We start from the raw sequence: 13929 nt of genomic DNA, 5'->3' as shown, positions 1-13929 counted from the left end.
ACCTCGAGAAGGCACGACACATGAGTCGGATGAATTACGTGACACGATTTGTTCAGAGAGTACTATTAACAACATCCAATCCTGAAAGTGATGTAACCCACATTGCAAAATTACTTACATCGATTTGTGCACTACTACCCAAAAACTCATAGAATTACATGTCGACCAAGAGGGTATCTACCCAAAGCGCATTACATCCATGATAAAATACTTGAATTACTAGTTGTGATACCTCTTAACACATCACTTGCACTTATAGATAGATAAATTGAATCATGGGGGTTTTTTAAATTCAAGAGAGAATACAGGAATCGTCTGTTAAAGAAAAGGTGGGGAAAACGAAGGGTCGTAAGGAGATGATGCGAGGGTTGTGGATGTGGAAACGGTGAGAGTGGTGCAATTAATATAGAGGGAGGTGATACGATAGAGTCGTGAGCATGTGTGATATATATACAATAGAGCGATCTCTACTGTACACGTGGCACATGATGTATCAATCGGAATTGTTCATCTTGTAAACACTGTGATGGATTGTAGATGTTTCTGTAATTGCCTCTATCTGACAATTCTAAATATCATTTTTCTCCGATTTCTAAAACTGAATTACAACCGTTAAAAAAATGTTGCCTACGGTCTTTTTACGATACTGATCAGATGGAGAGGGTCATCCAATCTGACTGTTTTTTAAACCAGCTGCTATAAAATTTTATGAACAAATCGGTTCACGGTTTGGATGATTACTCGATCTCCCACGTGCGAAGTGGAGAAACGGCTCTACCATATTCCGGGTCGACCGGATCCATCGTACTAGCTCCCGGGTGTAGGGTTTAAGGGCCTAGAGGTTTGCAAAATCTGCTCGGTCTTCTGGCTGGCTCTGCGAAGATCCAAACCGTTCATCTAGGATTCCCCACCGTAGATGGGTTCTCTACAGAAAATCTCCATCGGTCGAGAAATCATCATCCGCGGAAAGCGAGCTGAAAGCATTGGTCCAGAAAAGCAGTTTTTGGATCATCTTAGAATAGGAATGAACCCCTGTCGCGGAATCTCTTCACATTTAGACCACCGATAGTTTAGATGAACGGCCTAGATCATCATTTGATGAGGCAGAGATGGCGAGGATATTGGATGAGAGGTGTAGATCTCCCTTGCCAGCAAACTCCGACTTCATGGGACGCCGCTTCGGGGGAACCCCGGATCCGCTGAGGTTGGTGGATCCCTGACTGTGGGTCTCACCGTGATATATTTATCTTATATCCAGGCCGTTAAAACGCATCTCCGGCACATTTTAGGGCATGAGCCAGAAAATGCAGCTGATTAAAATCTCAGGTAGACCATACCATAGGAGATTGAGCGTCTACTATTGAAAACCTCTTGGGGTCACCGAGATGTTTATTTGCTATCCAACCCCTTAGTAGGGTCACAAAGACCTCGCTTATGTGACTACACAAATATCATATTGATCCAACACTTTGATGGCCCACGAGAAGTTTTTAATTGTCGATCACTACTTTTTCTTACGGCATGGTCCACTTAATATTTGGTTGGATCTTCTTCATTTGTGAGCTCATGTCTTAAAATAAGCTGGCAAAAAGAATACACGGCATGGATATAAAACAAATACATTACAATGGCCCCATAGTCAAGGATCCACTAACATCATGTCCGGCTTCATGTTAAGCCCACCGTGGGATATTTGTCTTAGCCATGCTGCCCATCCTTCTTTTTCACATGGTTCTAAGGTGTGGGCCCAAAATTGTAAAGTATCCAAAGCTCAAGTAGACCATGGCACAAGAAATAATTTATAATATAGAGTGGGAGTTGAACGCCTGAAGTTTAAAACTTCGTAAGGGCCAAGAAGTATTGGATCAAGCTTATAAGACCTTTGTGAATAGGTTGGGTGACAAATACACATTACTATGGCCCCTAGGACGATTTTATTAGGCTTTCGATTTGTTAATCACGTATACTAGTGTTTCTTGAGTTGGTTAAGTTCCCATTGAAAAATATTAGAAGACCACAAACTTGTAGCATCAAAGTTTGAAGACAAGGGATAAATTTGAGGTGCCTCAGTGAAACTAGCTCTATACCCCTTATGTTCCAAAACAACATACATCTAGATGATCATTCTCTTAACAGTTAAACACTTGATTGATCATCTCAAGCCTTGATATTTAACTTGAACAAAATTAGTTAAGCATTAAAGGTATTCTATGAATTTTTCGGTTCAACCTCAACTATATTCGGTTTGACCGAAAATGGTCCAAACCGTTTAACAAGCTAAACGGAAGTCTGTGCAATTTTCTTTCCAACTTGGGAATCTTCAGCTCGATTCAATTAGACCAAATTAGGAATTCGGTCTAACCGAAATTAGCCAACTTTGTCCAATAGCATTCTGGACTCTGCCTAGCTATTTTCTGTTGAACCGAACTGTTAGAAGCCCTAATGTTTCCCACTCATTCACATTACTCCATGCTCTATTTAAAAAAGATTTGTGTTATTTTTCTTATGATTCATTACTCTAATAAACATTTCAAGTTTTCTTTAATATATGAACATGTTATTTTGCATTCTCTAGATATTAGACACTAACCTTATAGGTAAACCTATTATCTATTATTCTCTAGAATGTCCATATAGGTAAATTTTCAATTAGAACCAACTATCCCTTAGTTGCATGAGATTCCACCACTATCCCATTACATTTGTATCCACATAGGTACATCATTGCAAGGTAGCCGATCATCAAAGTTAAAGAAGATCCACATCAAAGATCGGGAGTGCAAAAGAGAAGAGTTACATCAAGATTGATCAAGCATCTCAAGAAGATGCTGTCAACGGAGCTCATCCAAAACGTGTAAGGTTTAAACTTCATTTCATCAAGTTTGAAATGCACGGTCAAATAGATTCTTGTGTAGGATTGTCTTTCGTGGGAGTGTACGTAAATTAGTTCTTGCGTAGGACTAATCGATGGTTATTGGTGAGCCTATAAAAAACCCTTAAAATCTCTGAGGGAGCCACCAACACAGGTGCATACATGTACGTTCTTATGTAAAATTGTCACCAACATGGGTGTATACGTGTAGGATTGACTCCGACGGAAGATTACATAAGTCCTTGTATAGCACTGCATAAGTTCTTAGTTAGCCTATAGAAAACAATATGAGTTTCTGAATGAGACACTGACACAAATGCATACATGTAAGTTTGTGGTGACCCTATTGAAAACTATTATAAAGGTTAATGGTAAGCCTATAGAAAACCATTGAGATAGTGAAATATGATACACTCGGATTTGAGTACCTCAACTAGGAGTGGAATGAGTATTTAGCCGAACCACTACACATCATTATATTTGCGATTGTTTATGTATGTACAAATTTATTTATACTTATGGATGATTTATTTATATGAATGCATGAAATAAATTATATGCTAGGTACTTAGATTATAAAGTAGACCATGGCACATTTTAAGACCTAATTCACCTTATGGATTAATTTGTGATAATTGGTAAATATTTTAATCAATCATATTCCCTCCCCCCCTCTCTCTGGAACTTAGCCATAATTATAAACTTCGCAATCTTTCCGCTTATCGTGGTAATGTACTAAATTACCACGCAATTTCAAGTTTCATAGTAAATATCATTACTCCACTGTTTTTGGTTTTATGTTCCACTTGAGCTTTGGAAATCCTTCAATTTTGATCTCATGCGCTAAAATGAGTTGGAAAAATGAACGGACGACATGTACAAGACAGAGTTAACTGAGCGCATTGTAGGGCACTTAATTAATCAACACGCAATTGACATTTGGCCTGTGATGGAAGGAACAAAACAATACGAGAACGTATGTAAAAATCCAACAAACCCAGATGTTGCACATGTGTCATATGTATCACACATCCAAATTCTTGAAGACTCGAAAGCATCGTAGCTAATTTTTTAGATCATGAAGGTTGACCCATAGGTGAGCCGACATGAGGAATGATCCACATTAAAGCTGGGCACCATATTCTATCTTTACCAAATCCTATTGATTGGATGATTTTAGCCATCCAATCAATAAGCCAAAAAAAAATAATCCACGTTGATCATAATAAAGATGTTATTTTTAAAAATAACAAAAACTAACTTTAAAAAAAAAAAAAATCTTATTTGAATATTTCAACAAACATGCTTACTGTTTACACCTGATTTGACAGATAGTAAGTTGATACATGATGACACCAATATAAGGAGGATTAAGACAATCATAGCAGCCAATGTGATCGACAGGAGGAGATCATTAAGCATAAGGAACATTATTGCTACGAGATATGTGTGCTACTACACTTCAAGAAAAAACTAGTAAGACATGTGGCACTACAAGAGAGGCCATACATTTCATAGTAGCCCATAAAAGAAGTCACGTGCACTATTTTAGATGGTGGTGATGCTTCTCATGACACATGCCAAAAGGTATGTGGCTACACACATGTGAAGTCATTAGCAGAGAGCTTTAATACACATGATTAATTAAGATGATTGTTAAAAAAGACACATGGGATGACATAATTGGCTAAGCACATTCGGAAGCAATCTAATTACCATAAATTATGGAAGATTATCTTAAAATATAAACATGATTAACTATGCTTACTCAACGACTGACCGATTTGAAGAAAATCTTGCGAACTTGTCTTGAATTGGAAGTGTAATCAGCTACATTTACTAACTGGTCAATCAATCAAGAGAATATTACAGAGGCTGATTTCAATACGAGTCTCTAATAGTTTACCTTACATATCTGTAATTTTAGTAAAGAATAGAGAACTCGAAGCTTACACCACTCCAATTCAACACAACATTACTCTTTTTAACTTAATGCTACATATTCCTCGTCCGTCGTGAAAATTTATCATCGTCATCATTATTCTTCAATCTAACTCATTCGCTATAAGCTAGCGCGATGCTACAAAACAAACCCAAATTGAGTAGGTTAAAATAAGTTAGTTAGGCACCCTATGTCTGCGACTACGTTGTTAGGCCTAGGAAGATCTTTAAGCTTCAATTGGATGACAAATAGGGTCATCTTGTCATGTACCGAGAAATTTCGTTTGACTATCTTGCCATGAAGTTCAACCAAGTTACAAATATGTTACTGTTTAACTACAACTGTCTCACTGTATATGGAGCCTAATCAAGCGATGAATAGGTAATCGTCACATGATAGCATTGCCTATGGAGTAAGGATCTAAGTAATAAATTGCCACAAAGTGAGGACCTGAAGTGACGGATATATTGTCACCCCACCAACCTTCCTGTTATGAAGGAACGTGACTAAGTGTTAAATCGCCAATCGTCAAAACAATGACGAACTTGCCCATGAAGCTCATGGACCGTCGTTTCCCAATGATCGCCTCACTACGAAATCATGATGTGTGATGAATGGAATGTTAAAGATGCCTCCGCCATCAGTCATCTTTGAAATAATGTAGCGAGATAGTCAACTACGATGTGTGTGAAAGTTTAATGAAGCTATATAATTATAACTATGTCCTAAATGGGGGTGATTAGGACCAATTTTAAATTTTTATAAATAAAAACACAAATACTTATTTAAACAATTTATCAATTTAACTAAGTAAGACAATTAACACTGAGACTTCCAAGCCAAAATAGGTCCAATCGTATAGACTACAAATGATATATGAATCAAACAACTACTCTATAGAAGATCTAGTGAGCTTATGTATGCTTACAAATTAAGTGCCTAACATATAACTCAATTTAAGCATTCATATGATTTAATTTAATCAAATACATAAGCATGAATTAGAATTATAAACATTCACAATCATAAACATAAAAATGTATAATGGTTTGGTTTTCCTAATCCACTCTCGGCGGACACACTCTCCTCGAAGTTACTAGTATTCATTATCTTAGGAGTCTTCAATATGTTCACCGCTAACCTTTATAGTCATACACATGAAACTAAACGTACACTTTCATTGAAGGCTCTCTTAGAATATAGTTAGTTTTTTATTAACTAACCAACAATCTCGGTCATAATCCAAGGACCTATATTTACTCCCGTCGGAGACTCGAACAAAGATTAATACGAACACACCTGCATTGGTGAATTCGGCTGTACATAAGAGATTATGTCCTACATAAAAACATATTCGAATTCGGGTCATGAACTCTTACATTCAATCTTACACAAGGAATAAGTATATGTTGACTCTTATAAATGATAACTTACTCATCAAATTGAGCCGATTTTTGCAGTGTTATGCTTGAGATGCTTCTTTAATGCTCTCTCGTGCATGAATCGACTTCTCAATTACTCCCCTGATTGTTGATGTTGATGCTTCAGTTCCTATGAACGTTCGCCTTACATGTGATATGCCAATGAGGTGACCAAGGCAAGAGAGGTGGTGGAATCTCCTACAACTAATGGATAGTTGATTTCCTATGAGATTCACCTAGATGGGCCTCCTATAGGATTTAGACAATGATATACCAATAAGCTTAGTGTCTAATCTCTAGAGAATGATAAAGATCAAGAGCATCTTCATAATTGAGGTTTGGAATCCTCATTAGAGTTGTAATCTCAAGGAAGATGATTTGAATCTCATGTGATTAGAGTAATATAATTAGGGATATGAGTGTAGAATCACCTGAGTTCTAAATGCACAAAAAATCCATTCAAATGCCCAAAAACTAAATTTGCAACATCTCGAATTTTCATGACCAGAGTTTGTGCTTGTACTCGTGCTCGAGAAAACAGGGTGTTAATAATGTATAAATTGGATACTTTAAAAATTGTACTTTATTTTTTATTTGGATCACATCCAGATACATTTGTAAAGGTAACATTCATAAGAATTAAAATCGACTTCATTGATTATTTTATTAGAGTAAAAGAATTCAACAAATAATCAAATGCATGTTCAATGGAAGCTTATTACAATATCAAAATGCGCAACAAAAATATATGACTAAGTAATAGAACTATCTTCTTATTCTTTTAGTATAATCTTTTATAGGGAGATGATCATTTAAGTTTTCAATCTGTACATCACATGCATCATCTATACGGTTGGAAAGGGTCAATACCCTACTTATAGTGATAGTTATCATTTAAGATTAATAATAATTCAAGAGATTCATAAAAGTAATGTAAGGGTTCTGATATGTCTCATACTCCACTATCACGAGGGGCATCAGCATGCATAAACAACCTATATAAGATGCATGCTTAGCAAAGTGTGTACGACTTTTCATATGTAGTGATCATCACAATGTGAATATAATTCATAGAAAACTCAAATTGACATACATCTCATAATTACGGATATTCGCCGGCATGACCAACACTATTGTGAATTTACGTGAACACCTCGAGGAGGCACAAAACATGAGTCAGATGAATTATGTGACACGATTTGTCCATGGAGTGACTATTTGCAACATCCAATCCTGAAAGTGATGTAACACGCATTGCAAAATTACTTATATCGATTTGTGCACCACTACCCAAAAACTCATGAAATTACGTGTCGACCAAGAGGGTATCTACCCAGAGCGCATTACATCCATCATAAAATATTTGAATTACTAGTTGTGATACCTCTTAACACATCACTTGCACTTATAGAGAGATAAATTGAATCATGGGAGTTTTGAAAATCTAAGGTACATGCCCAAGCCATAAAGGTAGATAGCACAAGGCTAAATAAATAAGGAGGAGAGTAGCAATGATTAACTCAACAAAAAGGAGAGTGACAATAGCCAACCTATCAAAGAGGAGAGTGGTAATGGTTAACTTAACAAATAGGAAAATGACAATGGTCAACTCAATAACAATGAGAGTGACAATGACCAACTCAATAAAGAGAAAAGTAGTAGGGGCTAACTCAACAAATTGATAAAGGCAAGAACAAGTCCTATATCCATCGCCCCACATTAATTCGTAAAGATCTCTTGTAATTAACCTCATACCATAATCTCAATGGATAAATAACACTTGGTAGTAAATTAAACAATTGTAAATAAAAGACATGATAATTCAAATCAACTTAAATTAATGTAAACTTAAAGGAAAATAAACCTTGTATAAATTCAGAAAGGTCATATATAATTAACATCATACATTAACCATTATTCTCAAATGATAAATAATTGGTGGTGGTAAATTAAATATTTGCAAGGAGGATTCAAAGCATGTGATGTAACAGAATAAATCATACCAACGTAAATTAATATACGCTTAAAAGAAAATCCCTCACCTTAGCTTTAGATTTAAAGGCTAGGTAGATATTCATGTAGAAAAACTTATGTATGAAAAGTTTTTACATCAATCACGACATCGCTTGAGCAAGAGGGAGACACCAGATATTTGGAGAAGGAAGTAGATGATGAACGTCTAGACTTCTCTTTCTCTTTCTTTCTCTCTCTCTCTCTCTCTCTCTCTCTCTCTCTCCTTGAACATTTGAGAGGTGGGCATATGAGTGGAGAGGGGAATGCACGCACGTGTGAGAGGGGTGTGTTTCACATTGTACTTGGATTAGGTTTCTTCAATGTTTCCTTTTATGACGATCTTTCTTTAAATCTAATTCATCTATTGTGTCAGGGTCATCAAATAGAGTCGGGTTATATGATTTTCATGGTGATCTAAAAATTTATAGTGGCCTATTTTGAAAATTCTCCTAATGGGTGCATAAAACGAACTTGATCTCAATTAACGATCTACACTTAGTAATCAGAGCCCAATTTTGAGAAAAACGTGTAGTCAGGATAGGCAAACGGTTGGAAAAAATTTGGCGGTTGATCGATGGTGGAAAAAGCCTAAATTTAAATTTTCACATTTTGTACCAAAAGGAAGGACTGTCTTCAACCTTCAACGATGTAGAATTATAAATCGGGGCCTAAATTTTGTATAACCTCGTAGTCATATAAGACTAGAGTGTGGTCCAAAATTGAGTTGCGATAGACAGAAGAAAGTGGTTAAATCGGAATATCCAGATTTATAAGAAGTCGGTAGGCCTCGACAGGATAACTCGTGCCTAAGGAAAATTTAACCGAAGTGGGGTTTTCATATTTTACACTGGGTCCATATTATGGGCAATCCAAGTTGTTCATATGAAGAAAAATATTATACTACGACTATATAAGAAGTTTCTTCATTCGATGGACACAAAAATCAATGGTTAAGGGAATGATTTATAAATTGGGTCTTTTTACAATGATTTAAGGGCTAAAATTTGACATGTATGGTTAATTTATGATGCATATGCATGATATAAAATTTCACATCAAACGGATCGTGGGAACCATGTGATCTAGAATTCTGGGGTATAGGTTAATGGCGTTTTCGTAATTATTGCTGATATGAGATTTTTGGAAAATCTAATGGTTTCACATGGTTATATGAATGTTTATAAGTAATTCTTACAAATGAACTTATATCCAAATCATTATGAATAAAAAATTATTTATCAAATTAATTAAGGGAGTGTATATATATCAACCAACATAATAGATAGTCAAATGACATGTTAAGAATAGAAAGACTTAATGGATAATATTCTAGTCATGTATCTAGGTGACTGTAATGTCAGTTTTATAAATGAATGAACACAAGGTGGGTTTCTAGAGTGATTAGGGGGTACAACATGTGTATCTTAGATTCGAGTGTCTCGTTCACATATGTAAGTTTCTCAGATTGTAGTTCTAATCGTGGGTTAAGCATATTCATAGGTGATGAATAAGATGAATAGATCAGAATCTCAACTTGATGTGTGTACGGGCGGATGTAGAGATCAAGTAACTAGTTTACTACGATCGGGTGGTCCAAAATCAAAGTGGACGACTAGATGTCTCTATCTATCAGTATATATTTGATTGAGCGGTTGGTTATGATGGACAAGTAAAAATATTTGGGTATATGATGATCATATCTTAAAATTAACGGTTAGATTGCTTGATATATGAATGAAGATTATTCCCAATGGTCAGATTCATGTTGGAGAATAGATGTAAAGTTAGGATAGCTAGATTGGTATCATACACATGTACATAATAAGTTAAATTTTTATGGTAACACTCGAGAACTTTCAATACTCGGGTATTGAAAACTTCGGGGTGTTACAGAATGCCCATAGAGTTCGTGTTGCAACGACCGGTTAATAGTTTTATTGGTATAAGATCGAATGACACTTCGATGGGATCAAAGATCCTTCAATAGAATCAAATTGTTATTCGATTCCATCAAGAAAATTCAAGAATATTTCTGTTAGGTTGTTAGACCATCTCTTTGGTCACATCAAAACGGTCTTCGATTCTATTGAGACCCATCGACAGGGTGTCAGTAAGATCGATGACCACTCGAAAATTGCTGTTTTGGGCTATGAATTTTACAACAACTTATCACCTCTTTTAGCCCAACTTATCATGCTTCATGTTGGCTCCTAAGGCTACGCGACAATCAATCAAGGTTTACCTATAAAGCATAGGATCATCTAGAAGCTAAGGTTGTTTTGGGTCAATGTTAGGGTCCCCAAGGCACCTCATTTATCTATTCTTTTCTCTCTGATGATCATGTCCTCTTGTATTTTTGATTAAGCTGTCTTCGGTCTTCAACTTCCAAGGGCTTAATCGACTACGTGACATACAAACTCACGTGATTGGAAAAATAAGTGCACAAATAAGTGCACCAACAGTCTTGTCATTGAACTCGATCCCACACAAATAACAGACAGTTCATATAACGACTGTCCAACTATAAAGTTAGTCGGTGGATGTATAAATGTCCACCCCTTCCCCTAATTTACAATTGACTCGCATAACGAATCCCATCACGAAATGATATATTGTCATTTTTAAAGATTGTCTAGCCACGAAGCCAACTGTGCACGTGATCTAGCTTTTGTGCCTAAAAACCTTCTTGTCTTGACCAAATAATCGTTTTCAATGACATATTTGATATGGACATATTGTGGAAGAATTGTTATTAGTTATTCTTTTTCTTTTTTATAATTTTCTTTTATATTCTTTACAGCCGAGTGCAATTAAATTTTAATTATTTGATTGACCGGCTTTAGTTTCGTTTATTCTTTTTAATTATATATTTTATTGTTGAAGGGTGTAAAGTGAATTACATACTTAATCAAAATTAAAGTCCTTGTTTAAAAGGTAAAAAAGAACTCAATTAAAGGATGAACCTCCCCTCCTTGTAAATCATCTGATTCTGTGTAATTGGTAGCTGAGTAGTCCATCGATCTTCCTAGATCCAATGATAAACCAACTATTTCAGTGATTGGGATCACTATGCGTTAGGTTTGAGTTAAGCCACTATTGGCCCTGACAAACTCGACACACTCACATATGCATACATAATACGTATGATCGAATTCATAATAAGAGTTTTTTATTTTTTTTTGAAAAAATGATTTTACTAAATGAGCTTATTGTAAAATAAGAGCTAAAATAAAAGGTTTTACTATAATAGCTCTTATTTAAAAAACTTTTATTATATTAGATAAAAGTTGTCATATGACCCGTAGTTGCAAGAAGAATCCTAATGAGGAGCTTTTCTAGGCCCACATCCACCCTTTCCACATACCTCTACTTAGCCACACATGCCAAGAACTTTCTAGCTATTGTTAGATGGGGCCACAGTGTAAATGGTTTGGACTAGAAACCAGGCTAGTCAAACCATTAGGTAGGCCACACTTGTTCCAAAGAATAATTTGAAATTTGGTCAAATCATCTATATGATGACCCCATATGATAAGGGCATGTTTGTTTTTGTGGACTACTACAGTAATGTATAGTAAAACTCGCATCATTACATTTTTATTGTGATTAGATATTGTCAATTGTCAAATCATTGTAATCCTTCCTAATCACACAAGACATGGACTAACAAAAAAATGTTTAACGTTTATGTGGCATAGTTTTTTGGCCCCATCATGATGTATGTATTATATCCACACCATCCATCCATCTTGTGTGAATATTTTATGGTATAAGAAAAAAAAATGAAGTAGATCCAAAGCGGAAATGGACCACACCATAACTGGCAATGAGGATTGAATGCATGCCATTGAAAACATTTCGGGGTCCATATAAATGTTGGATCAAGTCGATATTTGTGTTTTCCATTCATCTAGGTTTTTTTGACCTTATGAACAACTTGGATGACAAATAAGCATCCTAGTGAGCTGTAAGAAGGTCTTAATGGTGGGCATCATTATTCTAATATATATATTTTTTGCGGTGTAGTTCATGTGAGCTTTGGACCTTTCTTATTTTTGGGGACATGCCTAAAATAATATTACAAAATTGATGAACGGTGTGGATATAACATGTACTGATGAAATTACATATAAGTGCATCCAATCGGGAGAAATACTTTACATGTTTGGATGCGGAGCCATAAGAGATGTATTGCGTATGGTAGTAAAAGTTGTTTACTTCCGACTATTGTGGTGATGATAATTATTACTCATGTACTATACATTACACTTCTTTACCGTGGAACTTGCCAAAACAAGCAGGCCTATGGCTAATCTAACGTGGGCCACCGAATGATTAACTTAATGTTAAATGGGCAAATGGACCACTACCAAGGTTGTGCTAGTACGGGTTATTTTAGGTCATGATATCTTCCGTAGGGTTGTGTTTGACTATTTTATTCATGGTTAAAACATTAATTTGGCTACTTGGACCCACTGGTTCACCTTGAGAGGAGTCGCGAACTCACTTAGTGGGAGATGATTCAAGTCAACTCTCTTAAATTAGGGATGATTGGTACAAATGACTCGTGAGAACAAAACTAATCAAGTGCTATTGAGTTTAAGTAGATTCAAATGAGTCTTATAAAACTTGTAAGATGGTTAAAAGTGTGATTGCGTTTCTTGTTTGTCAAACACTTTAGGGCCTATTTGGAACATAGGATTAGGTGACACGGAACTACATTTGGTCCAATGTTAATTCCATTCAGCTTTTGGAAACAATCAGAAGAATTGGATTAATCGACGCATCATACATCCAGTCCTAACAGAAGATACCGCAGGATTTCTGGCGAATTTCAAAATCCACTACATATGTGGGCCCCATGTTAATGCATTTTTTTTATCAATGTCATCCATCTACATGTGCCCTTACAGGAAACAAGTGAGTTGCATATGTATATAGGTGGTTGGTATTAGTTGTGAAATTTGATATGTTGATTATAATTATATGGTTCACTGAACACAGGTTTCACTAAATGCAATACTTTTTTCAAAGGAATAATTTGATCCTAAATGTGGAATTGGACGGTCAAAATACCATGGTATTTTTCATAAATATAATTATTGTGCAACAACAGTGTTAATTCCACCTAATACAACTCCATACCATTTAATCCTACAACCAAAATAAGCCCTTAAGGAATAAGGATAGAGCGAGGCACACATAGGGAAGTGAAGATGAATGGTAATATATTAGGTAATTGTGAATGCTGGAAATCGGAGCCCACGCTAGTTTATATTTGTTTTGGGGCTGTATCGGCTGATTTGAATTGGAGATGTTGTAAACTTGGAGTCAAATGCTCTATACAAATGGCAGGCTGAAACCGAAGATATTCTGGATCATATCTAGTCCATTGATGTTGCGAGTGAAGACATTCCGATTGACAGCAATATGTGGTCTAGACATGCAGAGCTTGTCAAAGATTATTTAGCTAGGGTCCTTGAAAACGAGATTTCTTGGAAGCAAAAAGTAAGGGAAGGTGATAAAAATACTCGCTACTTTCATGCCATTGTGAGTGCTCGGGCGAGAGTTAATAAGATAAACTGCCTTTCGATAAATGGAGAGCACATTGAAGACAAGCAGCAAATTTCAGAAGAAGCCATCAAAATTTTCTCCAATCTCCTTAAGTCAGATGCCTACCG

The sequence above is a fragment of the Magnolia sinica genome, chromosome 4 (assembly GCF_029962835.1).
Source record: "Magnolia sinica isolate HGM2019 chromosome 4, MsV1, whole genome shotgun sequence".
NCBI lineage: Eukaryota > Viridiplantae > Streptophyta > Magnoliopsida > Magnoliales > Magnoliaceae > Magnolia > Magnolia sinica.
This window is presented reverse-complemented; position numbering follows the sequence as displayed.